This window comes from Balaenoptera ricei, chromosome 16, assembly GCF_028023285.1.
Source record: "Balaenoptera ricei isolate mBalRic1 chromosome 16, mBalRic1.hap2, whole genome shotgun sequence".
Lineage (NCBI taxonomy): Eukaryota > Metazoa > Chordata > Mammalia > Artiodactyla > Balaenopteridae > Balaenoptera > Balaenoptera ricei.
In genome coordinates this window covers 32,246,114-32,272,295 of record NC_082654.1, presented here as the reverse complement: position 1 = coordinate 32,272,295, position 26,182 = coordinate 32,246,114, and the positions used below count along the sequence as shown (strand labels likewise).

General features: G+C 35.1%; 1 protein-coding gene across 10 annotated transcripts in view; it reads left to right on the top strand.

Moving 5' to 3' along the window:
* The first annotated feature begins 10,472 nt into the window (after positions 1-10,472).
* The window catches only part of ZNF518A (zinc finger protein 518A), a 51,551-nt gene continuing 35,841 nt past the window's right edge, over positions 10,473-26,182 (top strand). For 3 of the 10 annotated variants that reach the window (XR_009498104.1, XR_009498105.1, XM_059901076.1), the window contains exons 1-3: positions 10,665-12,395; positions 13,343-13,428; positions 25,899-26,045. The gene's annotated coding sequence lies outside the window, so the exon portion shown is untranslated. Of the gene's footprint in view, positions 10,553-10,664; positions 12,396-13,342; positions 13,429-25,898; positions 26,046-26,182 lie in introns of those variants that run through there. The other 7 variants (XM_059901081.1, XM_059901079.1, XM_059901082.1 and 4 more) reach the window with 7 other exon arrangements.

Genomic DNA, 26,182 nt, shown 5'->3' with positions numbered 1-26,182 from the left:
AAATACACACAAGGACACAATCACCCTTTATAATTTCATTTATATGAAGTTAAAAGGACAGGCTGAACTAATAATTTATGGGAAATAAAAGTCAGGAAAGTGATTACCTCTGGGAAGAGGAGAGTGTGTAATGATTCGGAGAAGACATGAGAGTGGCTTCTGAGGTCCTGGCAATTTTTTTACCTATGTCGTGATTATATATATTCACTTTGAGAAAATTCATTGCAGTAAACCTTTTTTATTTGTGCATTTCTCTTTATGTTTTAAAAAATATTTTGTGAAAACATTTTTCATGAACTACTTACTCTTCCTAGGGCAATAGCTACATAAAAACACCAGTTCTTGGCAACCATGTTATGGCAGATGCACTGAGGACAATTGCTGGCTCTGGTACTTGTTTATCCCTGTGGAGTCATTTTTTTCTCTGGTCTCCATTTGAGTTTTTTACCTCTCTACCTGATCAGCAATATTTTTTTAAAATTTAAACTATTTTTGAAATTTTAGGCAGCATTTTTCAGGACTTGGTACTGGGAGATGTTTCTCTACACATATAATCTACAAAAAAATTCAGAAGACATTAAAGTATTTAAATTCTGAAATGTGTTCTCTCTGAAGTCAGTTTCAATATGACTTTTATGAAAACATCGGTGTTTCTTCCAGAAAAGCTGGCCACTGAAGCATGTTTCTATAAAATACAACTCTTACTACAAATGTGATTATGAAGTTTACAGTTAAAACAGTGGCTCTGCAAAAATCATCTCTTTCCAGAAAGAGATATACCTCATTAAAATGTTGAATTAAACAAATGTTTGTGAAATCTCCATATTCCTCAAGAGCAAGATGAAAATGGCAATCAACACAGCAACTTTCTATTTTAAGATTATTTATTACGCCAGGTCAAAGACTTATAACAACTGGAATATGAACAGGGCAACACTGAAATGGATATGGATGACTTTCTGTGGAATCTCATTTACATGAGATGACATTAAAGAATATTAAAACTTTACTGGAAATGTTTTCTTTGAAACAGACTATAATAGTTTACATATAATTAAAATTATAGACTCAGAGTCATCATATAGAGATAGAATTATTTGACAATGAAGGAGACAGATGAAATGATTTGACATGACTTTTAACTCCCTTCTTGCCATTTTCCATCCTGGTATAATTTAACTTTCTAAAAATTATTAAATGTTACTTCATTTTCTATTTTTCATTTAAATTAAATTTTATCAATTTTGAGGTAGTTGCTCAGGTATTTTCCAATAGCTTGTCTTTCGTTACCACTCTATTTGTATTTGAATGATAGGCAGGTTTAATGATTATATTTTTTAAAAATTGTGTTTTGCATGCTATGTTTTTTTTTATTGGAGTATAGTTGCTTTACACTGCTGTGTCAGTTTCTGCTGTACAGCAAAGTGAATTAGCTATATGTATACATATATCCCCTCTTCTTTGGATTTCCTTCCCATTTTGGTCACCACAGAGCACCGAGTAGAGTTCCCAGTGCTATATAGTAGGTTCTCATTAATTATCTATTTGCATGCTATTTTATAACATATGTTTTTAGGTTACTGTATTGAATTGTATTTAATATTTAGTTTTTCTATTTAAAAATTTTCATTAATCTTGAAAATTTTAAAGAAAATACCCATCCTAATACCCATATTTTACTACAATGTGAAGTGAAATGAAACCTTACTTATATTGTCATTTTATCCTAGTTTTGGAATCATTAGGTTTTAGGGTATTAATTCTAGGAAATGTTTTAGGACTTTGTGTCTTAAAATGTATTCAAGTCTTGTATTTGTATCCCGTTTTTCTATTCTTAGCTTTTTAAGTGCAGGAATACATAAATTAGATGAAGCTTGATGGTTTTATTGTTTAAATCTCTATCCTTACTAATTTTTTTTCTGCTTGCCCTATCAGTTTCTGATAGAGTGGTATTAAAATCTCTTTCTATGACTGTGGATTTCTCAATTTCTTTAATTGTTAGTTTTTGCTTTAAAAATTCCAATTTTAAGTTGTTATGTATAAGTTCAGGATTGTTATACCTTCTTGGTTGATTGTTCCTTTTATTATTACATATAGTGACTCTTTTAAATCCCTATTACAACTCTGTCTTTAAATGATATTTTGGACTCATTAATATTTTAAACCTGTCTTCCTCTAGTTTAATATTTTCTTAGTGTATCTTTCTATCCTTTACTTTCAAAATTTATAGTTTTGTTTTACGTTTTCTCTTGTAATCAGCATAGAGATGAAATTTGTTTTTTGTGATATATTCTGAGAATCTCTCTTTCAATATGCAAGCTTAATTTGTTGAAATGATTATTGATATATTTAGACTTATTTTTTAACATAGTACTTGCATTTTTTATTTACCACCTTTTATCATTGTATCTTTATTTTTTCCTTCATTTTGTTGGATTGAAAAAAATTTACTGCCTTTTAATTCCTCTTCTGGTTTGGAAACGTTGGAATGCATCTATTCTTTTCATAGTAACCCTTAATTTTACAATTTTTCTGACAATGTCTGTAATTACTCAGTATTTCTATCTTCTGAATACAACATAACTTTTATCAGTTGAACACCAATCTTGTAGTTGTTGCATAGATTTTTTTCAAAGCTAAGATTTTTTTGAAGAGTTATTAATTTACAGAAATACACTGTAAGTTTCAGAACTTACTATTTTTGTTAAATCTCAAACCTCTAGGTTTACTTACCTTCTGGCTAAAATTCATTCTTTTAATAGTACTTTTAGGGAGGATATATGGGGATTAAGTTTACTTAATCTTCATATAATGGCAAATATCTTTATTTTGCCCTCATTATGATAGTTTAGCTAGACATGAAATCCTAGATTGACAGTCACCATCTCTTAACATTTCAAAAATCAGGCCATTGTCTATGGCATTTACTAAAGTATTGAAAATTCTGTCTTTAGGCTGTCAGTCATTTGTATTCAATCTGTCTTATCTCACTGAGAATTTAAAGCAATTTTCTCTTTACTTTTCATATTTTAAAATTTCAGTATGGTGTATCCAGGTATCTTTTTATTTATCCTACTGATGGTTTGTGGTACATTTTTAAATGAAGGGCTCATATTTCTTCAATTCTGAAAAATGCTCAGCTTTTATCTTTACAAATACTGTTTTTCGACCATTAACACACATGCATACTTTTTGTACTCCTCCAACAGATGTATATGTTTGAGACACTCAGTTTATTCTCCACGTCTATTACCTGTTCTTTCACATGTTGTAATGTATTTATCTCCCTTTACTGCATTTTGGGGAAATTCCTCAGGGCTATCTTGACATTTATTTTCTTTTCTATTGTAGCTGCTGTAGACCTTATCCAGTCTATATCATGTTATTTCAATGGCTATTCCAGGATTATCTAATTGTATTTTAAATTGATTCTTTTAAAGTATCAGTCTATTTGTGTTTCATTCCTTCCCACTTCATAATTGTTTGCCTGTTCTTTTTAATAACATCATTTCTTCATTTGCTTTTATGACTGAGGCAGTTCATTTTCTTCCAGAGTGAATTTGTGTTCTGAAGTTTGATCTTATAGGCTACTTTCATAACATTAGATTACTTTATGAGGTTTGGAATTTAATTTAATTTAATTCAGTGAGAAGTTTATCTTTTGTTTGTTCTCTCGCTCACTCTCACTCTCTCACTCTTTGCTCACTTTTTCCTGTCTAGTTTTTTTTTTTTTTTTTTCTGTCTAGTTATTTTGAAGCTGTCTTTTTCAGCCTATCTCAGCCCTATGGAATGGAACAAGATCTTATATGATAGATTACAGGCCTTCTCTTCCAGAGTAAATTGAGGCTATCACAGTTCCCCCACAGATCCAGTGGATGATTTTGTTTTGTTCCCGGGACTTTCTTTTACTATTACACTAGGATTTTCTTGTTCTTTCTCCTGACTTACATCTCCTATGTCCTGGTTTCCATGTCTTCCTCTTTCTTGGTTTACTTCCACAGGAGAGGTAAATTTTGGAGAATTTCCCTTTCTGAAAATGTCTTGACTCTACTCTCATGTTTAATTGATAGTTTGACTGGTTGTAGAACCCTATGTTGAAAAAAAATTGGAAGGTATTTAGAATTTGAAGGTATTATTTCACTTATGTCCAGCCATTTGTGTAATCATTGAGAAATCTGACTCTATTTTTATTCACAATCTTTTGCATGTGACCTACTCTTTCTCTTTGAAAGATTATAGGCTTTTTATATCCTGATTTTCTGAATGTCACAAAGATATATCTTGATGTAGTCATTTTGGTGGGCATTCAGTGAGTAATTTCAGTATGGAAATTTGTGTCCTTCAGTTCTGGGGCATTTTCTTATAATTTTTACTTAATGATTTCTTCTCATTTTCTGGAACGCCTATTAATTGCATGTTAGATTTTAATTTGTTAATGTTTTTGATTTTTTAATTCTGAATTTTTTTTTCTGTTTTGGGGGGCAGTAATTAGAATATCTTCAAAACTATTTATTAAATATTTAAGAGTACACTTTTAATTTTCAAGAGTGCTTTCTTGGCCTTAGGATATTCCTTTTTCATAGTATTTCTGCTCTTCTTTCATAGATACAATATATTTTCTTATCCATCTGGAGATATAATAGTGTTTTTGTTTTGTTTTGCTTTCTTCTGCTTGCCGCATTGAGTCTCTTCTTCAGTTACTTTTTCTGTTTTTGATATTGTTTTTACAAAAAACAGTCTATGTTTTTGGAAGCTTATCTTAAATTTCTGACTATTTTTGGCTCCCTAAAGTTTTTATATTTAAAGGTGAGGCACTTGAGTGTTGAATGGATTGCTTATGACTAGTGGGCTTTATTGAGGAGCCTTAGAGTTTTACTGAAAGACCCTAAATGTCAACCTCTATGAGCATTTTCTTGAATCCTTCCATTTCACTGGGGGGGGGGGGGGGAAGGCAGTGGTGTAATTTCAGTGTCCATCTGGGCATTCTTTCATTTAAATCCATTGGATCTTCACCCTTTGTCCTAAGGACCAGTTCCTTTTGCATATCTCTGGTTTCTTGTTTTTGAGGAACATTGGCCATATTGGTGATAGGATCAATTAAAGTGAAGACCTATGGTCTATGGAGATATTTCTCTCTCGCAGTTGATCTATTCAGTAAATGGAAAACGGACTCTCAGGATAGTATCTCCCTTTTCTGCTGTGGTCTAGTCTTCCCTCCAAGTTTCCCCCACTGTTAGGAAATCAGTGAAATTTAAAATGTCTTGACTATAGGCTCTCCTTCAGCTTCCCTTCCTTCCCTTTGTAACAACTTTAAAAATATTTTACTATGGAAAATATAAAAATGTAGTGCATATACCAAAAATAGACAGAATTTTATAATGGTTCCTTCTATGTCCATCTTCCAGGGTCAAAATTATTAACTCAAGGCCAATGTTATCTCATCCATACCCTCATGTATACCTCTACCTCTTTATTTTGAAGTAAATCTTGGACACATTATCAATTTCATCTGTAAATATTTCAGCATGTATCTCTAAATGATAAACTTTTAAAACATAACAGTATATACATTACACCTAAAAAATTAACAAGACAATTCTTAATATCATCAAATATTCTCAGTCTTCAAATTTCCAATTGTCTCAGACATGTCTTAAGTGTGTTTCGTCTTTTGGCTTGAATCAGGATCTAAATAACTAACTTCTACATATAGCAGTTGATTGATAAGCATTTTAGGTCTCTTTTAATCTGTAGATTTCCCTTCCATCTCTCTTTTTTTTTTTTCTTGCAATTTTTTGTTTGGTTGAGAAAACAAGTCATTTATCCTGTGCAGTTTCCTAAAGCTCATAGAAGATTTTATCCCCATGGTGTAGTTTAATATGTTCTTCTGTATTTCCTGTGAATTGCTAAGGTTACTTTATAGGTACTCTTTTGTTCTTCCATAATTCCTGGTTTCTCTCCCTATTTTGATAGTAGCAAATGCCAAACATCTTTCACTGCAAACCAAAAGTTTTATTGCATCCTCCTCCTTGCTAGTTAACTACTATTTTTTCTCAGGTGGCAATTTGCCCATTCCCAGGGTATAAATCATAATTGATGTAAATCAATCGCAACAATCCTGTTTTCCTTTGCCATTTCCTTTGTTCCAGGGGAGAGTATGTTACTCAGTCCTGGCCAATAAAATATAAGGAGAAATTTATTGGAATAGGTTTTTCTCCCTGATAAAATAAGACAGAAAATTTTGCTCTTGTCTTTTTATATTTCTACATTTTTCCAATGATTTCTTGCTCTTGCTTTATATACTATCTTCCCTCATCTCTTAATATACTATCTTACCTCATCTAAGTATATTTAGCATGTTTATTTTAAAACATTTGTCTTTCTGTTATAATAATTCTTCATCATATAGTATATGTTGTTTGGTTTGATATCTTTCTTTCTGTTAATTTTACTTTTCACGTGTCTGGGGAGCTTGTGCTCCTCTTTCAGGTAATGTGTATTTGGGTCAGGTTGAAAACATAGTTAGTATGTGTCCATTAGTGTGTGTTCCTTGGAGTGTGAGTTTAAGGAGAGAGGAATGAAAGAACCCCAGAGCTGAGAGACCAGGTGCCACAAAGCCACTTCTGATCACTGTGGCCAATCCACTCATCCCATCACATCATGAACAACTTTTTCCTTTTTGTTGATTAGCCCTAATTCACCTTAATAATTCCTGTTTCTGCTTTCTTTCTTTCCACTGAAGAATTGTTTAGTTTCTCTGAGCAAGAGCAAAGCAGGTCAAACATTTCTGAGATTATTTGCTCTTAACAGATAAGATTTCCAGCGCTTTCCCTTTATCATTAGTGACCATACAATTATAGTCCAAACTGGAACACTTTTGACTGAAAGAGTGAGAGCTAGGGAAAGCAGGCATTAATCAGGGCTTTCCAGGGCAAACTGAGTTGTATGGTCCCTGTATTCAACATAGATGAACCTTGTGTCTGAGGGCAAGAGCAGGTCTTTGTATCCCCTGTCCCTTAGCAGGCATTCCAAAATGATTACTGAACTCTGGGCCACTCTTGCAATTTATATTTTGATAGTATCATTTATCTCCTCCATCTCTTCTGAATCTATTCTCATATCAATCCTAGCTGTGTTTTTGTGTGCCTTTATATTCATCCACATGGTTTCCTCTGTGTTTCCAACTTCCAGTTGATATCTTTCCATATATATATGTAAAGTTTTAGAATAGAGCTTTTCCACCTCCTTTGCACTTAATTCTTTCCTCTTTGACAAATTATGCTCTTCCTATTGCTGTGTTATACTCTTAAATCCTTTGCTATCCTAGCTCTCCAGGGTTTCCTCACCACCTTGACATTTTCTAATGTCAATAGGAACAAGGCATATAAAGCTAAATGAAATGAGTTATTGGTTCTTTTAAATTTCATAATTGTTTCTCATTTATTCCATCAGACATTTCAGGATATATTTTAAGGACCTGTCTCCTCACACCCTCCACTTTCCCAACAAATGACATTAACAAAAACAGAACATGAACCACAATATTAATACAATTTCAAGACTTCTGAGGCATCATATATAGCAGTATTAAGGCATTATTAAAAGAAGTAAACAACCTGGGCTTAGGGTTTTATTTTTTTGAAGAGAGGAGTTAGAGAAATTTGTAAGTGGATGTAACTTGGAAATTTTGGAGTAATGAGCCATAATAATCTACTCTTACAAGTTCTTAAGTGTAATTTAGTGATAATATCATGATGCAGTGTCACTGGTCTCACAGAAATTAGGCTTACCCTTTAAAAAAAAAACTTTCCACAAAACATCAAATTAATTTACGTAGTATTTAATCTCCAACAACAATGAAAAGAAAGAGAGAGAGAAAGAAAGAAAGAAGAAAAGGAGAACTCTATACTTTTATTTTTTAAAAACTTTAAATAATGAAATGTACTATTCATATAAAAGAGTATACAAAGGAGTATATATAACATATATGTACCAGGTTTGTTCTTAAAAGAAATATAATTAACTAGCACTCAATTCCCTCTCTTTATGTTTGCAAGGCCTTGAGTTATCTGAGCCCTCTGTTCTCTTGCCTTCAGGATACAGAGAATCTTAGAGAGAATTTTATGTAATTCTCTCTAAGACAAGGAGAGGTGCCCTAAAATATTTATGTAAGGCCAATATAGTTTATATAGTTTAAAATTCTTCACAGTCTTATATATTATCCACTGAAAGAATTAAGAAAGAGAGACTTTAATATCTTTAATAAAAACAATAAAAATAGCATATCCAAAGTCTTGGTCACCTAGGAAGTCTGAGTTGAGAGGAAACTGGCAGGGATGCCTACCCTAAAAAAATCTTTCTCATCACCTATCACAGTGTCTGAAATCCCACCTTTGTAATTGCTGTGTTGAATCATGAAATCTTTTAGGTATTCAAAAATCTCCCATCATACTTGTTACTCCATAAGGGGTCATGTCTTATCACTAGCACAGTTTCTGGCACATAAACAGTGTTCAAGAAAATGTCTGCTGAATAAATATTGAATAACAAACATTGCAGAGGCCATTGGGAAGGATGATACTCGAAGCTCATGTTCAGCTAACACTTGTTTGATAAATTGAAGAGAGTAATCAACCTATAATTTCTTAACCAAGAAGTGTGAGCACTTTAAGCTCGATCACCCAGGCTCTTGGTATCTCTATTTTTCCAATTCTGGTTACACTTGATTATATTTTTGGAGGTAGGGCGTCTGGACTTGAGAGATCAGCAAAAAGGAGACAGCCATTTAAAGAGAATTGTTCTCCAAATTAATATCATTTAATTCTTTAATTATGATTGTAACAGTTATCATTTTTATAATGCTTATAGCAAACTACGACTAAAAGTGTGCTTACATTTTTGTAAATGCATATATAAGCTTGTTATAACTTTATTGTGGTATGATGTTATCTATGATTCGAAGGTGTGAATCCCTAGAGTGACATGTAATTTCCATTTATATGTTAACTATCTTTGTGAAGTATAGAATATTCCAGAATCCTTTCTTAAGCTATGTTTCAATATTCTCTTCTTTGTATTCTTTCTCGCTCTTCCTTTTAACCACTGTCTTTCCTTCCTTGTGTTTCATTCCCTTTTATGTGCTAACCTTAATGTTCTAAAAAGAGGGCAAGAGAGTGGATGGAGGTTGTGTGATACAGATGAAGAAAAGAGGGAAAAGACAAGTTTGGAGCTGATATAAACGTACAATCTAATTCTTTCATAACATATGCAGGTTTGCAAGATTTTTTAGGTGAATGTATAACGCAAGGGTGAAGTTGTAATGTGTGTACTGCAGAGAAGAGGGGTGAAATTTCTTAATGTGAAAAACAAAAAACAAAAATTACATCAAAACACAAAATAACTGTTCATGTTCCCAATTATCATTGTCTTTTTTGCTATTAAAAAAAAAAATCCTAGCTTCTCTTTCCTCTGTGATGTATGCACATGTCTGACTTGCATGGAAATAAAGATGGGAGAGAGGAGGAGGATGTTTAATGCAAAATAAAATCCATTTTGTAAACATGTCCTTCATTCCATATTGGCATTCCTTTAGGTATTTATGTAAGATTTCTCCTTGTGTGTTTTATACAGGCATACCAGTACAAGATATATGGTCACACCTAATGTGTACTACCCCTCATTTCCTTTTTTCTGGGAGGAACTGTGTAGACCAGTAGACAGTAATAAGAAAATTCCTTAAAGACAAAGTGAGGTTTCCACAGAGTACATTTTTATTAAAGGATGCAGAAAATCGTGTGTATGGTTACATGTCAACATTTTCAAAAGCATACTCTAAGACAATGAAAAATGTTTAAGATAAACATTTTAAAAGTTTTTTTTTTTAATCACAAACGGCATATATACTTCCTAAGAACATATGGAACATAAAAAACAGAAGACAAAAATTCTATCGTACTGCCCCTTTTAATATTTTGGCATATCCCTCCCCTCCAGTCGCGTTATTTTTTTCATTTAAAAAAAAACAGTTTCCACCATAACAACCCCCACCCCCTCCCAAGGAAGGTAATTTATGTAAAAAAGTGAGGTCAATTAATAGATTTCATTTCAGAAATCCGGTAAAGGATAGAAGAGCCATACTGGCCCCTGGCGCAAACCTAATCATATTAATTGACCTCTTTGTCAGCCCTGTGTGTAGTGTGGGAAAGGATTCCTTTGATGGGGATGAGAGCCTCCCTTGTTGAACGACGGTTTTCAAATCAATTATTAAATATGTACATGTTTGGAGTTCAATATGTCTTCCAGTGCTGCTTGTGGCAGCTTCCTTCGTTGACATGGGCTGCAATGGCTGCTAAACCCTGCCATGTCAAAAGCAAGGAGGAGGGGAGACGCCATTTGCAAAGCCGGAAATGATTAAAATCTCAGGGTTGAGACCATTCCCAGTCAAGCAAGGGTTTGCCAAGAGCACAGTTCCTGCTTCTGGTGTCTTCTCTGAAGAGCATAGAGTGGAGGTGTATCTCTCATTCCATTGAAAGTAGGCTCTCTCCAGCTGCTGGTGAGCCAAGGGGGGAAACGAGCCACTGCCGTGGCAGGCACCCGTGAAGCGCGCTAAATAAGAGGTCAGCAGCGAGCCCAGCTCCGTGGCCTAGACTCACCAGGGTGGGGGGAGGACCCTGCCGGCCTCCGTCCTCTTCCGCTCGCCTCAGGTGCGGCACGGATCCCTCCGCCTCAGCGAGCGCTCCCGGTAGCGCTGCGATCGGCTTTTCGGCAATACCCGGATGGAAGCATAATGGCCGCCTTAAGGGACTCGCAGGCAATGGGGACCACGACAGGTATTCCCCGTGAGCGGGGCCGCCCAGACCTGTTAGGATGCCGGGACTTCTAGAGAGCCAGCTAGGGGGCAAAGGGCGAGTTTGTGGGGGCTGCAGGGCCCCCCGAACCCTCTCAGGGTTCCGCCTCTCGTGATAGGAAGCGTCTGTTAAATAGTCCCGGCCATTCAGCGCTTCCGCCTAACTTGTCGCAAAGTTTTTCCAGAGAAGTCGGTCCTTTTACTAGGCGCTCTTAGGCTGCCAGAGCTAACCTTCAGTCCTTTAGCCTGGGCTTGCTTTACGTCGGGGCTTTTTGAACTCCGCACTCTTCCACAGTCCAGGAACTGGAGCGGGAGGGCAGCACAGTGTGCCTCCGCGAGCCCGAGGGGCAGCCGAGCCCCGGAGGAAGGGGCGGATCGGGCGCGGTGTTTGGGACGGAGCGGGGCGCGCGGCGCTCGAAGCACCCACTCGGCGCGTTCCGGGGCTGGTGGAGACTGCTTGGGCACCCCTCAGACCGCACCCCTCGAGCTGTAGGTTCGCAGGTCCACGGCAGCCCGACTCGACGGCGTCCCCATTGTGGGTTCAGTCTGTGGTCTTTGGAGGTCTTTTTTTTGTTGTTGCAGATATGCTCAAGTCTCTGGCGCGCGCTCCTTCCTCCAGAGTTGGCCAAGGGCGCTCTTCTGTGCAGACCCCAACCACACCCAGTGGCAGATGGATTTCTTTGTAACTGGCTTTCTTACTTGTAGGGTCCATTTTGAGTCTGTTCTTAACATGTCCTCATTGTCAAGTAGTAGACAGTCTCTTCCTAGATGGCTATGGTAATTGAAAATATATAGGATGAATGTATGTAAGGTAAAATGTTATAGCTCTTAAGTAGACCAATGAAACAGATACGGTAGCTTTAACGTTCTGAATGCAAAAGTCCAGGTTCAGTCTTCTATTTAGGTTTAAATTTGGGGGCGTTTACTGTTTGTGAACTATTTTAGCGAAAACATTCGTTGGGTATGTTTGGATATCAAAACTTAAAAAAACACTAGAAAAGTAAAATAAATCAATGTTTAAAGAATACATAATAGTGTTGAACTCTGCGCGGTTGTCACGATGATGAAACATGCCACCAAACTGTACATCAGGGTGGGAATTTCATTAACTTTGAACGTCTATGTGTTAGGCCTAGTTTACTGAAATGGTTGAATTGTTTTTCATGCAGGAAGGGATCCGATTTGAGTGTACTGTAAAGTTATTGTACTCAAGTTGAACAGATAAAAACCACTTAAATGGATTCTGTGAAATACCCTAACATTTTTCAGAGTTTAACTGCAAATCAATAGAAGTGGGTTCATTATCTTTCAACAAAACTGAATTTTCCTGAAATTCATTAAGACATTGCATTGTATTAACTTTTTTCAGGGTGTTAACATTTCATGAGGACGGTAAGCATAGTAGACCATGTTGATTTTTGTTAAAATTCTCATAAATAAGATGAATCCTAGATCTAGAAAATTAACAAAAGGGTGGGGAAGGAGAAAAATGTAGGTATCTAACACCTGTTCTGCACATCCAAATTTTTCCTTATTGTTGCCACGAAAAGTAAGTATAAGTATCAATTCAAAACGTATTATGACTGTTTTTTGGGAAGGATAAAAGGACAGCACCCACAGTGAATATCTACTCTGCACATTGATAATGTATGAGCTTTTAAATGCTTGCGATTTTTATCATCACACTTCAGATCTTCTCCTATCCTGTCTGGTAATAGTATAGTCTATTGTGATCCCAAAGTTTTTATATCTTGAAACATTCCAGAGGGGATATATTTTAGCATAAGTCTACAGTTTGACTTTAAAATATACTTTAAACATGCTCTTTTAATATACTTTTATGGTTTACTTTTCTGTTTGTTTTTGTTAAAGCATTGTGTGCTGTAGATCACCTAATACAGCTTTTTTTTTTTTTCTTTTTTTAAAAGATAAAAGACTTGGACCTTGCCCAGTTTCCTTCAGTTACTTTACTAAAAGTTTTTTGGCAAAGCACTATAAGCAAAAGAAAAGAGTTAAAGTTGAAAGTATTCTTAATTATCTTATATCAGGTGTGTAGGCTATGAGTATTTCGGTTCTATATGGGGTATTGGCTTCACATGGTGAGCAATTTTCATGGAACCGTAGATATCAGAAGTGAGTATTAAGAGGTAGCATTATCATGGTAGGATATCTAGGTTGGAATCAGATCCAGATTCTAGTTCTAGCTTTGTGAATTTAGACAAGACTCATTTTCCTTATCATGTAATAAATGAAGATGCTGAATTAGATTGATTCTAAGCTCCCTTCTAAGCTTTGAGTTTTGTGACTTTTGTAAATTTATGACATGTTATCACTGGGTGTCAATGATAGGTTATTTGTCTTAAGTGCAGAGAGATTTTTTTCTTCTAAATTTATACACATACATTGACTATGAAGCATAACTGAATCAAAAGTTTAAAAACATTTTACTGACAGTTTTTGCAGTCAAAGTTTTAAAATTTTGGTCTTCATTTCCAGATATCATCTCTTCTTTTGATCACTGCTCCTGATTGTGGCTTTGTCCAAGCATTAAATTGTGTGCCTTTTGTTCCTTGAAGAAAGAGGTATGGTGAAGATTGAAGTACTATAGTACATAGTCTATTAAGTAGTAAGTTAATATGTTTTAATATTGGGCAAAATGGAATAGTTACCTATATATGAATTTCCCTAAGTTATAGTTTTACTTTTGGCCTAAATAAAATACACGTGGGTTTTCATTTTAATGGAAGCAAAAAAAGTAGTTTTTTGTTTCATAGTTTATGTTTCAACATTTCGTTAGAAATCTAAAGATGATTTTAACTATATCATCCTTCTAAGTATAAAGATGACATTAAGGGCTCCTGGGTAATGGATGATGGAGATAAATGTGGTAGGAAGATGTTTTGAAGCTGTATAAATGGCCAGAAGAATATTTCTGTTTTGCTCTAGTAAGTGCAAAGTAATGCACCTAAATAAAAATTATCTAATGTATATTTGTATTGAGATTAATGATATCTGCATTGTGAGTCAGAAAAGGGACTTAGGAATCACTATAGAAGTTATGACTGGTTCCCTGGAAACAGTCGTCTGAATATCCTGGTTTGGACAAAAAGAAGGAAAAATACCTGCCAACAAATCCATGGTGTTATAATAAGGAAAGCTTTGCACTCAGTGGAAAATACTTTACCCTTGTACAAAAACATGGCTTATTTATCCTTGAAACACAAGTGCCTCTTGCTGTTTGTGTTGGATAGGTTTTGGGATATCACAGTATCATATAATTCCCCTCACCAAATGTATACCCATAAGTATAACCCTAAGTTAGGAATAAGATTGTGTACGTAACTACTAAAATAATTTAAGTAGACTATACCAACTTAAATTATTACTCTAGTAATCGTAACCATGTTCTGTGAACTTTACTAGCAGATGGATTTTTTTTTCAGGCCATTTTTCACAAAGGTACAAATTATTTTATTAAAAGTTAAGGTAATATAACAATTACAGTAAGTAGAAAGCAACAAAGCTAAGTTGAGATACCAGGTTATCATTTATGTTCATTTACCTGTGTCATTTCTTCGTATATAACATTTGTTTGCTCTCTTACCATGAGATTCACATGGGTACTGTGTTGCTCCTGAATAGAGAAAGTAAATGCTGAGTGCTAAGAGTTTTCTTTGCTAAGTTTGAGCCAAACTACTCAAAAAAAGTAACATGGTGAACAATGAAACTTCACATGTAACGAAGTAAATAAGAGACTGCTGTATGGTGACTGATCAAAATGATTTGGATAATCTGAGCTTAAAAATTATAAGCAAAATCTGACTAAAATTTTAAAATCATGATTGGTATGACTGCATGAAACCAGTGTCAGAATATTGGAATGCAGGTGCATGACTTGAAGCTTAGGAAAATTAAGTGGGTTTCACGTGGGTCTCATTTCAAGAAGTGGTAATAGCTGAAAACAAATATTGGCTTTATAGGAAGTCAAATAATTTCAAAATATGGTAAAGTCATCACCAATTCCTAATTAAAATTGAGTTGTTGGAGGTTGTGGCTGGTAGAAGACGTATATATATGTGTGTATGCATATTGTTTTCGTCAACCCAGTATCTCTTCGTTTGGGGAACCATGCTCCCCTGTTATGAGTGGTTGATGTCTTGTCTTACCAGTCAGTGTTATAACCCAAGCCCAGTCATCCCTGTTGCAACAGTGATTGCCCGTTACTCAAGCAGAGCCAATCCGAATCCTTTGAAATTGATATATGAATGCTGGGAGAAAGATGCTCCCTTTTCTCTAATGTTGTTAATCTGGGAAGATGCTAGTGACATTCTTTCCTACGTGTATGAGAACCGCATCTGTAGTAGGTGAAAGTGAAGCCATATAGATGGGAGATAGATGGAGATAGAGTACCACTTTTAGTCCCAGGAACCATGGTATGAGGTAACTATGGGTTTTTTTTGATTCTGTCTGCTACCCTGGTGTCATTTCCAGTCCCTTGGCCCAAAATTCTGCATTTAAGTTAGTTTGAATTGGATTGTAGCAGAAAACCTCCTGATGAATATATGGCCTTTATGAATTTGAGATCTATAGCTTCAAGTTGATCATTCACGTCCATACACAATTTGCCCTTTCCCTCTGCCTTATAAAAGATACCCTTTATTCATTCATGCATGCATGCATTCATTCATTATACATGTATTTAATCCTTCATTCAATCTACAAATATTTATCGGATACATAGTAGTATATACAAGTATGTGCACCTGCCTGGGTAGTCAAGGATTGTACATACTTGGCTGAGTGGATGGTGGACTTTTTCTAATACTGCACATTTTTATATACTTAAGTTACACAGATCAACAAGCGTGTGTTGAGAATAATCTGTGCTGTACTTAGCTTTTTAGTAATATATAAGAATAATAGGAGCTCTTTGCTTTCAAAGTGCTTATAGTTTAGTTAAGGAATCCAGATTAATATACATGAAACATAATACAAATGGCTAAAAAGGTTAAATGAACGCACAGTCATATGGGTTGTAAGTCTGAGTTCTGATAGGGAGGAAATCAGTGAGGGCTGGCCCAGTCTAGAAAGGTTTCTTGAAAGGAGGTATAACTTCAAATGGATTTTGACTTATGAATTGGGTTTTGATAGGCATAAAGAATAATTGAAGAATGGATGGAGTTGAAAATGATTAAGTGCTCATCCAAGATTGGGAGGAGACTGGTTTGACAGTAACAATTTGTATTTTGGGGGAATGAGAGGTAATGGGAAATAAGGTTGGCTGTTTTAGGTAAATCTATGTGTGAGGTATTTGGAAAGCCAGGCAGAAATTTTGCTTCTTTCTACCAAGGTGGAGCTTTCTTTGAGTAAAATGTTTGTATTTCTTTCAGTGTGATACCATTTTTGTGATGCTAAGATATAAAATAAGTGTATTCAAGTGGTGTGTATTTATTTGTCATGGAAAAGATCTTGTTGCTAATAACCATCCGCCTTGAAAATTAAAAAAAAAAAAGTAATTAACCTGCGATGCTGTTCTGTGTTTTATATGTAGTTAATTTCTTCTTACCTCCTTCTTTTTGAGAGATCCCTTAGTACAGTGGTGAAACCATACCTCCTCTGTAGAGATAAAGCCAGTTCAAAACTAATATAGCAATAGTTATAAAAACATTTGAAAAGAGATAAGGAGTGAAATTAAAGTAATGTTTGATTGCTCATAGGATATTTGTTTTGAGCTCCAGATATTAGGAATGATGTATAGGTTAATGTGTCATTCTCACTAAATGCTGTTGTTTCCTAGGTCTTTGTTTATTTTCTTTCTTCTTTGTTTATCTCCTTCTTTCTTTCTTCTTTCTTCTTTGTTTCTTCTTTTCTATCTGGTCCTCAGCTCAAAGAGTTAACAGAGTATTCCAATATATCAGGGTTGGCAAACTTTTGCTATAAATGGCCAGGTAGTATATATTTTAGGCTTTGTGGACATATGGTTTCTATTGTACCTATCAGCTGCTGTGTAACACCAAAGCAGCCATAAACAATATGTAAATGAATGAATGTGGCTGTGTTCCAATGAAACTTAATTTACAATTAATTTACAATTCTGGCAGCAGACCAGAATTGGCTGTTGGCTGTAGTTTGCCAACCCCTCTCGTAGACTTAAATGAGGCGTTTCTTTCCACAACCTCTCACAATAACATCTACCCACCTGCTGATGTCTTTTTCCTTCTCTCCAGTAACTACAGGTGAATTATCTTTGTTCTTTTCTAAGTTCAACTCTTCCACTTGTTTACTAGATTGCATCTCTTCTCACTTACTAAAGGACATTGCCTGCATTTCTTTTCTTTCTCTCTTCCATCACTAATTTTAACATTTTTACGAGCATGCAATCATACCATAATTTCTCCTACCTTTAAAAAACAAACAAATCAAGAAACTCCAACTCCTCTATTTCTTGGTTCTTTGTAGTAAAATTCCTTGAAACAGTTGTCTGTATTACACCTCTACTTCTCTTCCCATTTTCTCTTAAATTCATGTTTGTGAGCCACTGAAACCATTCTAATCAGTGTCACCAGCACTCTTGACATTAAGTCCAGGGGTCATTTCTCAGTCTTCATCTTATTTGACAGAGTTGATCATTATGATTCTGAAACCACTTTCTTCACTTTGCTTTGAGGGTACCACTCTCCTAATTCACCTTCATTCTCACTGCTCATTCCTTTCAGCCACACCAGCTCTTCTCTTCTTTCCCCTCTAAATGTTAGGGTATCTTAAGGCTCACGCCTTGGACTTCTCTCTTTTTTTACTTACCCCTTTCATTCAGTTCTATATACAAAAATACATACACATATATATACACAGACTAATAACTCCCCAAATTTTATCTTAACACCTAGACCTCTGTATTTTGTATTCGGTTACACATTCCACGTTTCCACTTGGATGTCAACTGGATATCTCCAATTCTGCATGGCCAAAACCGAATTCTTGATATACTTTCAAAACCTACTACTCCCACGCTATCTTTTCTTAGTAAAGAGCAACTCATTTCTTCCAGTTGGTGAGGTCAGAACTTTCAGAGTTATCCTTGATGTGTTTCTTTGTCTCATAGACCAAATTTAGTCTGTCAGCAAATCCTATAGGCTCTATCTTCAAAATATATTCAAAGTCTGACCATGCATTATTGTCTCTACCAAGCCACCATCTCTTACCTGGGTAATTGCCGTATAATGATCTCCAAAGTGGTCTCCTTGCTTCCATTTTTACCTCCCTCTCAAATACTGCGTTCTTAACATAGCAGCCAAAGTGATCTTTTCAAAAAACGATTCAGCTCATGTTACTTCTCTACCCGAAATGCTCCAGCAGCTCTCCTCATTACTTCTTTGATCTCATCTTCTCCGGCTGCTTTCCCTCTGGTGCTTTCTGTTCCCATAATACTGACCAACTTCTTGCTGTTCCCCGGACATGTTAGGTACACTCCACACTCAGGGTGTTGGCACTTACTCTTTCTTTTCTTTTCTTGGAATGCTGCCTGTCTGCCTCAACTCCTTAAGATCTTAGCTCAAATCAGACCATTTCAAGTGAGGTCTCCCTGACTTTGTATTTAAAATTAGAACTCTGGTTCTGCCTTTCCTTCTCTACTTTGTTTTTCTCCACAGCATTTGTCACCTTTGCCTATATTATATAATTTACTTATGTTGATATTATCTAAATAAGCAGTAGAGTGTTAGCTCCATGAGGGGAGGGATTTTTGTCTGTGTCATTCACTGCTGTATTCCCAAAGTTTAGAACAAAGGCCAGCACATATTTGGTCCTAGCTACAAGGCCAGCACTGTGCCAGATGCTGGTGGTATAGCCAAGAACGTGACAGGTATGGTCCATGTGTTTACGTGCTTTTATTCCAGTGGTAGAGACAGATAGAAGATAAATTGACAAATAAATAAAATATTGCCAGAGGGGAAAATGTTTAGAAAAAGAAATACGAGGGGCTAAAATAGAGAACAATTTTTTTTGTTTGAGGAGGGAATGGCTTATAGGTTGGGGAAAGCCTCTCTGAGATGGTGACATTTGAGCTGCCTAAAAGATAAGAAGGATCTAACCATTTGAGGAATGGGAGAGAGAATATTTCAAGCAGGGAGTAGCAGGTGCAAAGGCCTGAGATAAGAAAGATAGGGAGGGAGTATCGAGGAACTGAGAGTCTATATATGGTAGCTTGCTGGAGTATATTTACAGATGGGAAGAGTGGCATGAGATGAAGTTGAAGAGTGAAGTCCAGGACCAGATGTCACTGTTTCTTGCAGGCCTTGGCCAAGAGATTAAATTTTGCTTGCTAAGTGCTTTGGGAAGCCCCTGAGGAGTTTTAAGCAGTGAATACTGTAATCTGTTTTATATTAAGAAGATCACTTTTGCTCCTGTGTGGAGAATGGATTCAGAGAAGGGTTGGTGGGCAGGGGGGAAGCATGAATGCCAGTTAAGAAGACTATTATTTTAATCCAGGTTAGAGATGACAGTGGACTAAGATGATGCCAGTGGGGATGGAGAGACGAAAATAAAAGAATAAATGAATTAAGAATGTGTTAGGTCCCTGTGTGCCCAATCTTCTTGGTTTTTGTGAGGGATAAATGAGAAATACGAAATAGAACTTATTTTTAAGATGCTTATAAGTTATCTTGGGAGGTAAAACTTAAAAATGAAATGATGTATCGATAAAAGTTTGTAATAAAGTGATGCGCAATGGCTATCCTTGAAATGAATATTCAGAGAAGGGGGAAATAGTGTGTGTTGCAGAAGGTTTCATGTCCCTATAGGAAGTAGAATTAGAAAAGAAGTTTGACCAGAATTGAATTAAGAGAAAGAGAAAGGGATGACAAGCCTGGTGAAGGGAAACAGTATGAACAAAGGTAAATATAGGTGTATATATTGGGGAGCAGAAAGCATCTTATATATTGGGCTGTGTGTGTGTGTGTGTGTGTGTGTGTATGTACAGTGAGCAGTTACAGTTTCAGAGAATAAAAAGAAATAAGATTCACCTGAGTCAGGAACTGCTTCTGTATTTTAATTTTTATTTTAAACTCCTTCATAATTGTATACCAGTGTCACAAATCTACCTGAATGGTAGGTGGCTCACATGTACACTAGCATTTTGAATATTTCTATATCTGTACTTGATCACACTTGCATACTTAACTTTTTATTTCTCTTTTTTGTGGTAAGTTAGGTCATTAGGCCACAATGATTTGAAGGGAGCTGACTTTCAATATAAATTTCTACAATATTTATTCTTTCACTTGTTTAAAATAAGATAGGTGTTGGCTTCTGGGGTAAACTTTTTAAAAACTTAAAACAGATACAAAAAGAGTAAGCCCAAAATGTTCCAAGTCATGAAAAGAGAATAGTTTATTTTGAGGACACTAAAATAGTTTCTGTTAGTTTCTACTAACACAACATTGTAAAACAACTATACCCCAATTAAAAAATAAAATAAAATAGGTTCTGCTTTGGAAATAAAGAGTTTTAGTTTTTTGTGTATTCTAGGTTCCTTTTGGGCAGAACTTTATGTTTTTCAGCAAGCTCTTCCTGCTGCATGCTGCTTTGTTTTATCTCCAGTTGTATGTTTATATGATTGTTTTGAATTCAGTTATCTCTGCAGAGAAAAATTCAATAACTCAAGGAATGCAATAGTTATAAAAAAATAATGACTAATTAGTTTTCCTAACTGTGTATGGACAATTAATGTGACAAGTTAGGTTACAGAGGTACATGCTGAGTCACAAATAGGGCTAAACTAAACTCAGAGTTTTTTTAGTTCTTTGTTTAATGTTTGAGCAACTAGAATGTTGTGAGTTAGCACATAGATTCTTTTTATACCTTTTCACTAAAGCTGAACACTGTAGAATGTCTTTGCTTTTTAAAGCAAAACAAAACTCTGTTGTAGAAAGCAAACAAAACTCTCCAGGAATGGCACTTTTTGATTCACTCTAAGTCTCTATCCTTGGCATTTTACTCTGGGAATCATCTTTTAAAAAATTTCACTGTACCTACTGTGTGATTCCTAACATATGCTAACACTGCCAGTTCTCTGGTTCCTCACTTTTTTGTTTGGATTGTCACTTAGTCCTCTTAGTTTTCTCACTTCTATTTTTACTCTCTTTCTGCAATATATCTTGCTGTCTAGTGTCATTCTAATACTATTTCTAAAGTACTGCTTTTATAACTCTCTGCTCATAAAGTAATATGAATGGCTCCTTGTTACCTTTCATTTCAAGTTCAAATTTGTCCTCTGTAGTCTTCTTACTTAACCTTCCCATTCTGTCTGTGATCTAGATCCTGCAGTTCCTCTAATATTTCTTTTTTTCTGGTCTAGATAACCTTTCCTCCTTTCTTACATGCTTAAGTCCTTTAACTATTTAAAGGATCATCACAAAACCTACCTTTCTGTGAATTAAACACAGTCAACATTGATCTATTAACTTAATGTCAGTGATGCAGACGTAGAGAACAGACGTGTGGACACAGGGAGGGAAGGGAAGGGTGGGATGAACTGGGAGATTAGGTTTGACATAAATACACTACCATGTATAAAATAGATGGCTAGTGGGAAGCTGTGGTATAGCACAGGGAGCTCAGCTCGGTGCTCTGCGATGACCTAGCTGGGTGGGATGCGGGATGGGAGGGAGGTCCAAGAGCGAGGGGATATATGTATACATATAGCTGATTCACTTCGTTGTACAGCAGAAATTAACACAACATTGTAAAGCAATTATACTCCAATTAAAAAAAAGAAAGAAAGAAACTTTGGTTACAAGTAATAAAACTAGCTTAAGCTAGTTTAAGCTAATGTCAGCTGAAAAGGGGGAATTACGTTAAGGATACAGAATTTCCTAGAATTCAAGGGCAGGAATATACAGGCAGTCCTCAGTAAAGACTTGTGGTAGTGACATTGCCTTCTTGGTTTCAGTCAAGGTTCTTAGGAGATCTGATGATTCTTTCCCTGTTGTTTTGGTTTGTTTGGTTTTTTGTTTTTGTTTTGTTTTATTTTGTTTTTGCTATGCCATGCTGTCATTCCTTTAAAAAAAATTAACCTGTTATCAGTAGTTTGAAGGATATCTATAAATTTGTCTATGTACAAACATGTACTCATAGGATCTTTCCTTCTGACATAAAAACAAGGCTCTTTCCTGCTAATTTAAAAATATATTACATGCCTTAGTCTGCAACTTCCTTTTTTGAAAACTAAAAAAATTTCACAATAAATATCTTTCTAAGGCAATTCAATACATATACCTCTTTCTTTATATTGTTTTCATGTGGATATTCCATAATTTACTTAATCATTTTCCTATTCGTGGACATTTAAGTGCTACTGTTACATATCTTTATGTTGTGCTTTTATTTCTGTAGGATAGATTGTTAAAAGTAAGGTTTATGGGGGTATACTTAGAAAATGTGAAGGAAATTGCTTTTTTTCAAGGAAAATATAAATTGCCAAAAGTGACTTAAGCAGTAGAAAACCCGAAGATCCCAGAAACCATAGAAGAACTTGCAAAGATTGTAATGTCTAAAATTTAAAGAGGTACCAGGCCCATATGGTGTGTTGGCGCAGTCTGTGTAATTTTAAAGAGCAGGCGAGTCTCATGTTCAGTGAACTATTTCAGAGCAGATTAAATGATGGAAGGTACCCCAATTCATTTTACAAATTCTCCATAATACCAATACCAAAACTTAATGAGAACACTAAAAAAGAAAATAAAAATAAATACAATTTTGTCAGATCAAAACCAGTACTTTATTAAAGAATAGTATACTTAACTAATGCAAAAACAGTTCAACATTATACTTGCTATTTATTTCTTTGTATAGTATATAGAAAAAAAAGTCAAATTTAGATTGATGTTACAATTTTTATTCTTTCTTTTAACAATGTACCAAGATCAGGAATCGTATTATTAGTTGAATACAACTTGTTTTCTGTATAAAATACATACAACTTTTTATTTGTTTAACAGCAGTGCATACATAACTGCTATTCTGGTGGTGCCAACTCTATTTTTGCTTACTTTTTAAATAACCTCATGGCTTTCAAATTAATTGTTAAATTAAAAAATTTCTCTTCATAGCATGAATTTATGAGGTATAGTGACATCTAATAGCATAGTTCTTCATTCTCTGAGTATTATGTTTGCCATTAGCTTTGTGGCTGTTACAGTGTAATTGGGTACCTGTGTGTTGATAAGGGGAGTACAGCATTGAATAATACCTATTTTGTTTTAATTTCTTGTCCACCTTTAGTGTCAACATTGTTCAATTTTGTATTGGTGTCAAGTTTACTATTTTGAGTTTGTTCAGGAAAAGCTTAGTTGGTTTACCACAAAGTCAGTTGCTTTGTTTGAGAATTACAAAAGTTTCATGGATTCATGCCACTTTTTTTGATAAAGCTTCATAATAGTGTGGTCTAGGGACAAAGAGATTGTCATTCTTGTTACATCCAAATGTAAGCTATTTGCTTGTGCTATGATAAGGAAGTATGCCAGTGTGGAGGTCATAGTAATCCAAGGATAACATTTTAAGAAACACTGACCTAAGGATAACCAGTAATCACTATAAACATTCTTTTGTGTGTATGTTCTTGACTTCTTACTGAGAGTTTGTAGAGGACCATGTGTCTGTTTATCCATCTATTTTCTACCCATCTATTAATAGTTGAACAAATTAAATCCTAACATGTCTACTGTTTGATTTCTGTTTTTTTCACTTAATGTGTCTTGGATCTCTTCCTATTAATAAATGTGGGTTTACAATATTATTTTTAAAATTGAAGAATATTCCATTGAATAGAAATACCATAAATTATTTATTGGTGGGCTTTTAGTTGTTTTTAATTTTGTGATTTTGTAAACAGTGCTTCTGTGAACATCTGATTATTACCTTTAGGATAGATTTCTAGGAGTGAATTGGAAGTTAATGTACTTTCTCCCCTGGCATATATGTAGATGTAGATATATTTATATTATTTTATAAAAATTATTATAATATTTATAATAAATACATATATTTTACAAACTGTTTTTTATGAAAGTTCTGTGAGCTTACATTCCCATCATTAGTATGTTGTAGTGCCTTTATTTCTAGAAAATGAAATTTTATAGGCAATCCATGCACAATGTTTATTGAACGAAAAATAAAATGATTTTTAGCAAGGTAAAAAAAAAAAGAAAATGAAATTTTAAAAAGAAAAGATGCAAAACAAGTCCAAATTTTTATTGTTGGATTCAACAGACATAAACTTAACACTGTGAAAGTGCTGTTACAGTTTCTAAATGCTTACTCAGTTTCTGTACAAATCTTGTCATGGACTGGTGACAAATGGTTCATGGATCATTAGCAGACCACATTTTTATAGCCCTGTTTTAGCCTAGGAGCCACCTGCGCATGGGATGGGGTTTGTGTCTCATATGTATATGGTCATTGAATCCTCTTCCTTTTGGTATGGTACCCACTTTCTCAGCTGTGTCTGGTATCCTGTATTTCAGAGATTCTGTTTTACTTTCTGCAGAGAATAACCTCCAGACTTCTGCTGTGGTTGGGGAACAGCAGTAACCTAGCTTGATGGAGTGGGGAAGAGAATCTTAGCATCTAACCAAAACTCAAGCAGCTTTCTCCAAAATTCTCTTTGTTTTAGCTTCCTCCTCCTTTCTTCTTCCCATTTCAGAGTGACTTGGTGCTGCCAGTTCCTAAGTCTTTTGAAGATTCAGAGTATAAAATGGGTTAGTTCTTAGTTTGCCCCACTGTCTGCTTGGGATTGTTTTCTTGAGTCTGCAAGGTCATTTACTACTTATCTCCTTTCCAGCATCTAGAATTTTGTTGCTATTGTCACCTCTTCTGTTTCCCATCATTAATTTTTTTGTAAGGGCTTCTTATATGTTTGTCATTTTGCAGATGTTCCTCTTCTCCAGTCTTTTCTACTTTCTTAACTGTGTTTACAAAATATTTACATTTACTTCTCTTTTGTAGATGTTATTGTTGACAGATATTTCTTTTATATCACATTATTTTTTTAGTTCTTTCTGTTTCTGACTGAAATTTGATTTTTGCTGAAGTGTTAAAGATTTTCCTAGAAACAGTGCATGTGTAGTATATTCTCTGAATCTTTGCATATCTAAAATTGTGTTTTTCCCTCCCATATGAGAGTTTTCCTGGGTATAGAATTAATTCTTGGGTTAATTATTTTCCCTCAGAATTCTATAAATGTTATTTCATTGTCTTCTAGTGTTTTGAATTGTGAGTAAAATGTCTGATTAATATTGATGTCTGATTAAAGTTGGTGCTGTGAATATCTTTTTAGGTCATTCCCACTCCACCCTTTTTTGGTAAAATTTCATTTTTATCTTTTAAACTCAAACATTTTACTAGGATAAGTTTAGATACTGAGTTTTATATTTTCCCACTAATAATCTTACCTGGCATTTGGGGAGCCTTTGATTTTGAAAATTCAAGGCTTTAAAAAAAAAAGCAACAACTCAATGTAATTTTTTTCTCCTGTTTTCAAAACCATTATTTCTCCCCCATCTACTTTGTTCTCTCTTTCATGGCAGTATGTTTTATTTTTGTTTTTTGTTTTTCTCAGTATACTAGCTCAGGTCTTAGTGAGATTACCAATCACTACTTGATTTTTTTTTTTTTTTAAGCTTTCTCCGTTTTCCTCCAGTAACTTTCATTGTAGTTATTGGTTTTCACTGCTGGTTGAGAGAATGGGTGAGAGGTTTCTCTGAGTGTTCAGATTATTTTCCCTTTTTTGAGCTGCTGCATCCAGTGATGTTTCTGCCTGCTTATCTTTTTTGATGGCATTGGGAGTTGAGATGTACTGTTGGAGAATAAACCAAGATTTTCTTAGTTGGTTAGATGAAGTGGGGAAAGTTAATGTAATTTTCTTCTGACAGCTTAGAGTTAGTAATTTACTTACATCGAGAAAGGGCAGCACTCTTAAACAGAACAAGATGGCCATGGATTTAGGAAGATGTATCTTTGTTCAGAAATGATGTCCTCTTTACATCTCTCCTGACAGCTGGTGCTAGCAACCCCAACTGTGTCTGGTCTCTGGACCCAGCTCAAAGCTCTGGATTCATTCTCTTCCCATACCTCAGCCTGAGCCTTCTGTCACCCCAAAGGGCTTCACACAAGCTTCCTCTCAAGCCCTCACTTCTCTCACAAGGTATGTTTAGGAGAGGGAGTGGGTGGACTTATTACTTTTTTACTTAGGGCATAATAGATAGATACTCATTGAATATTGGTTGAATGAATGTCCCCTAGTGTGCTTCCTCTTTAAAAGTGGTGCTTTAAAAGTGCTGC